We start from the raw sequence: 5,533 nt of genomic DNA, 5'->3' as shown, positions 1-5,533 counted from the left end.
ATCACTCAGCTTAGCCCATAGTCAAACTAAGAATCAAACCTGACTCCAGAGCCCCTCCCTTTATTACTATTTGGTTTCACTCAAGCTTCATGAGAAGGCTGTGCAGTACACCGTCTTGCCAATGATGAGGATAAAGGAGGCTGAGTTAGGAGAAGTCACTCACTACAAGTCACCAGGTTGACTGGACCCACAGCTCCAAGGAAATCCTGGTATTTATGAATCCACAGGCTGTGGTGCCCTCAACTTGCTGCCAGCAAGAACACCTCTGAACACCCCTGGAGAAGGCCAAGGACTAGTACATGGCAGGTGCCTCAAAAACCCTCTTTCATAGAAAGAGACTCCAAGCTTGACTCAGCTGTAATGAGAATGGGAGAGACAGAAACCACGGGAAAGTCAGGGTCAAAAATAAAAAGTGCTGAACTGGTCCTCACCTTATTCTATTCCTTTCTCCCCACGTTTTGGATGTCTGGTGGGGCCTGCCTAGCCACAGCCCCTCTCGGTTCAGTCCCCACCATGAGAGTTCAGGAAGCCAAACTCAGAAGTGGCTTCCACCTGAAATCTGCTGCTCCTTTGAGTTCTTGTCTGAGCATCCTATGAAGAGACAGTCAGGCTCATTCTTCACAGCTCCATCAAGGGCTTTTTAAAATGATTTCTTCCTTCTTGAAAGCCTTTAAACCCAAACTACTTTGTTTTTGCCTGCCAGCACCAGAGCCTCCTCTACACATTAGGAATGCTGCTGGTAAAGGCGCTTTCTCCAGCTCTGTCCTACATGGCTTTGGAGACAAGGTGAGTTCCTGCCTGACTAGGAAGAGGCTGATGCCTACTCACCTCATTGTATTTCTGTATTTGCTACCTCCAGATACTGGAATGGGTGCAAATACAAGCACTGTCCTTGCAAGTTGTAATTTAATTAAGGGTAGAGGAGAAGGCAATGGCACCCCACTCCAGTACTCTTGCCTGGAAAATCCCATGGATGGAGGAGCCTGGTAGGCTGCAGTCCATGGGGTCGCTGAGAGTCAGACACGACTGAGCGACTTCACTTTCACTTTTCACTTTCATGCATTGGAGAAGGAAATGGCAACCCACTCCAGTGTTCTTGCCTGGAGAATCCCAGGGACGGGGGAGCCTGGTGGGCTGCCGTCTCTGGGGTCGCACAGAGTCGGACACGACTGAAGCAACGCAGCAGCAGCAGACTATCTTCATAGTTTACTTGCTGGTGCCCCTGTGTATTACTCAGGAATTAACAGAAAGTAACAGAAAATCAATTCAACAAGTTTAAGAAAACAAAGGAGGGGGATGGGGCTTAGGTATCATTGGTTCATGAAACTCAACAGTCCAGGATAGTATCAGTGCAGTTTCAGGCACAGCTGGATCCAGGACCTCAAACAAGGTAGGACTCAGTCTCTCTCTCTGCATTTTTTTGTGTGTGTGTGTGTCTAAAGCCACCCAGAGTTGGGCAAACTCTGGGAGATGATGAGGGACAGGGAAGCCGGACGTGCTATAGTCCATGGGGTTCCAAAGAGTCACACACGACTGAGTGACTGAAAAACAACAAAAAGCCGCCCGGTCTATGGCACTTTGTTAAGACAGCTCTAGCAAGCTAAATACAACTCTGTTCTCAGGTGGAATCCTCTCGCACAGTGACAGTATGGCCTCTGCAGTATGGCCCAACTCCACAACCTGAAAGAATCTCTTCCCCCTAGCAGATCTAAAATAACAAACCAACAAAACAAAACCCAGAATTGAGTCTCATTGGCCTGACTGGCATCACATGTACCCTCCTGAGCCAATCCCTGTGGCCAGGGAGACAGAAGAGGCTGCCTGGTCAGATCTGAATCTTGTGCCCACTTGGCCTGAGAACAGGGGGAGGGGGGCACTCCCCTGGGGAAAGGGAAGGCAAAGGGGAGAAGAGTGTTATTGCAGGAGGTGCCAAAACAGCAGGCGTCGACTCTAATCTACCGCCACCCACAATCCATCCTCCACAGAGCTGCCTGAGTGCTTTCTTCATATCTGATCTGACCATCTTACTCTCCTCCTTCAGTAATGTGCCATTATCTTTCCCGGCCTGCCTTTTCCATTTGCTGCCTTGGGATGGACCTCTCCAGATGCACCAGAGTACTTGATAGCACCCTCATTTTTGGAGGCCTGTGTCACCGCTTTCTCTACCTCAAAAACATCCTCACTCCATCCTCAAGACCCAGATTTTAAAAATCACTCTCTCTGGGAATCCTTCCCTTTTAAGCAGACCCACTTCATTTCCAAAGCAGAGCTGGATTCCCAAGTTACATGAAGCTAGCAATGTTTACATGTTTTGTCTACTGATGTTTCCTGATTAGTGAAAGTGATAGTCACTCAGTCGTGTCCAACTCTTTGCAACCCCATGGACTGTATTTCTACCAGACTCCTCTGTCCATGGAATTCTCCAGGCAAGAATACCGGAGTGGGTTGTCATGCCCTTCTCCAGGGGATCTTCCAAACCCAGGGATCAAACTGGGTCTCCTGCAGTGCAAGCAGATTCTTCGCTATCTGAGCCACCTGGGAATATCCCCAGAGCTGGGTAGGATGATAGTAAAAGTCTGGACAGATTGCTGAGGTGCAAATCCGTTTGTTATGTGACCTTGGCTAAGTTAATTTATATTTGTGTGCCTCCATTTTCTCAGGACCTAGCTCCCAGGACTGCTGACAGAAATGAATGAGTTAAGACATGAAAGATACTTGGAACAGTATCTGCTACTAAGCCTAAGAAGCTTGATCACATTACCTCCTGTTGTTTTAACATATCCCTGTTGGGAATGACCTGTCCGTTCCCCCCACAGAGCCTCTGGAGGAGGGATGTCTGTGCAACACACTGGACCCCTGGCGCTCTGTAGGTGTGCTGTTTCCCCAGCACAGAGAAGGTGCTTGGAACTTCAAAACCCAAATGCCGAAATGAGTGAGTGAGCAAGCAAGTGCCCACACACAGAGTAGGAGAGACTCCATCGGCCACAGCAAGTGGACCAGCATTCCACCTCGATCAGCAGTCTGTACAGATCCCCTCCTGCCCCTGCAAGGGCTCACCTCCGAGCAACCCCAGCCCGCTCCTCCAAGCCACTTTCCTCCCACCCTCTTCCCCCTACTTCATTCAGCCCAAGTTCAAGTGCAAACCACCAGGACAACCCAAAGAACGTTCATGGATAAATCACCTGATTACTAACCAGGTCCACCCACCACACCGTTAACCACTATTTTCCCTAAGAAAAGTAAATAGCACCTCCTCCCCACCACCTGACCGTGAAGCCATTAAACCCAGGAAGGGCGTGTCGCCACAGCTGCCCAGAAACAACTTGAAAGTGGAAAAATACGGTGGATTTGGTGATTCAGTGGTCGTGAAGATAGCCAAAATGTTTGGTTTCAGCCCGAACGGAACCTATCCTCGTCCCTACTTGGTCTCTTCTAGGATCAGAGCAGGCAGAGCCTCAGAAGATACCTGGACAGGTTGGAAGCTCTGTGCCCCCTGCCTCCCCACGCCTCAAGTTTACCCAGCATTTGAGCCCCGTACTCCTGGGACTGGCCCTGGAAGTGGCCAAAGGTTCTGACCCAGGCAGGAGAACTTGAACAGCGCCCCCTAGAGGAAGTCAAAGCTGGGCTTGAGAAACCAGGGAGCAAGGCCCCCAGCCCTTGGGCGACACATTTGGCTCCAGCTTCTGGCAGCTCAGGCAGAAAGAGAAACACATCGGGCTTGCATAGTTTTCATTTTCCAACAACAGAAAGCATGTTCAAACCTCGGCAGAGACAACATTTTTACTGGAACCAGGCTGCAGAAGGAATGTCTTGGGGCACTGTGGTTTAAAGGACAGTGGGTGACAGGGCCGTGGGCTCTGCAACTGCAGCTGCATTGGCTTCGTGTTGGCTCTTCTACTCTTAGAACAGACACCTGCTGAGGTGGTATGTTGTGCCTCCCTGGGCTGGGACCGGGCCACTGAGAGGGCAGGGCACACTTCCTGCTGCCCAAGGCTGCCGGGTCATTCCCTCCTTTAGCACTGAGGATGCCCGTCCTCAGGTTAGCACCTCCATCGGTGGCAGGAAGGTGGACCCCTTCCAGGGCCCGAGAGTGGGCTCCTGTCTAACACTCAGAAATGCACTGTCTGAGGAGATGCAAGTGCTGACAAAGCAGGAGACCTTACTGGGAAGGGTGGCCCCGGCAGAGAGCAGCAGAGCAGGGGAACCCAGGAGAACCCTCTGCCACGTGGCTCGCAGTCTCGGGTTTTATGGAGATGGGATTCGTTTCTGGGCTGTCTCTGGCCAATCATCTGACTCAGAGTCCTTCCTAGTGGCGCACGCCGGGCTCGGTCAACATGGATGCCAGAGAGAAGGATTGTGGGAGGCGGCAGGACCCGTGGCCTCTCCTTTTGACCTTTCCACGTTCTTCCGCTTGGTGGCGCCCTGTTAGTTCTGTGTTCCTTACTGGGACCTCCTCTAGGAAAATACCGCACACAGAAGGTCACTGTGGGTTCTGGCTGGGGTGGGTGGTTTCAGTGAGTGTGCTTCCTCAAACACGTCCACCCATCAGTGACACCGAGACAGCAGTGTTCCTCTGAAGGCTACGGGGGGCTTCCTTCCTCACTTCTGCAAAGTCATGGTTTGGAGAGAAGCTGTTGCCCTCTGTCTCCCAGCAGCCAGCCTGCCACTTCATCATCTTTGCTAACAGAATACTGTTTTGGTGGGCTGTGCCCAGCCCTAGGGGACACATGATGGATCTAAGAAGCCATGACACCTCCATTTCCCTATCAGATCAGATCAGATCAGTCTCTCAGTCGTGTCAGACTCTTTGTGACCCCATGAATCGCACATGCCAGGCCTCCCTGTCCATCACCAACTCCCGGAGTTCACTCAGACTCACGGCCATCGAGTCAGTGATGCCATCCAGCCATCTCATCCTCTGTCGTCCCCTTCTCCTCCTGCCCCCAATCCCTCCCAGCATCAGAGTCTTTTCCAATGAGTCAACTCTTCGCATAAGGTGGCCAAAGTACTGGAGTTTCAGCTTTAGCATCATTCCTTCCAAAGAAATCCCAGGGCTGATCTCCTTCAGAATGGACTGGTTGGATCTCCTTGCAGTCCAAGGGACTCTCAAGAGTCTTCTCCAACACCACAGTTCAAAACCATCAACTCTTCAGCGCTCAGCCTTCTTCACAGTCCAACTCTCACATCCATACATGACCACAGGAAAAACCATAGCCTTGACTAGACGGACCTTTGTTGGCAAAGTAATGTCTCTGCTTTTGAATATGCTATCTAGGTTGGTCATAACTTTCCTTCCAAGGAGTAAGCATCTTTTAATTTCATGGCTACAGTCACCATCTGTAGTGATTTTGAGCCCCAAAAAATAAAGTCTGCCACTGTTTCCACTGTTTCCCCATCTATTTCCCATGAAGTGGTGGGACCAGATGCCATGATCTTCGTTTTCTGAATGTTGAGCTTTAAGCCAACTTTTTCACTCTCCACTTTCACTTTCATCAAGAGGCTTTTGAGTTCCTCTTCACTTTCTGCCATAAGG

The sequence above is a fragment of the Bos grunniens genome, chromosome 20 (genome assembly GCF_055505025.1).
Source record: "Bos grunniens cultivar Pamir isolate PY7600 chromosome 20, Bosgru_T2T1.0, whole genome shotgun sequence".
In the NCBI taxonomy this organism is placed as follows: Eukaryota; Metazoa; Chordata; class Mammalia; order Artiodactyla; family Bovidae; genus Bos; species Bos grunniens.
Note: the sequence above shows the minus strand (reverse complement) of the source record.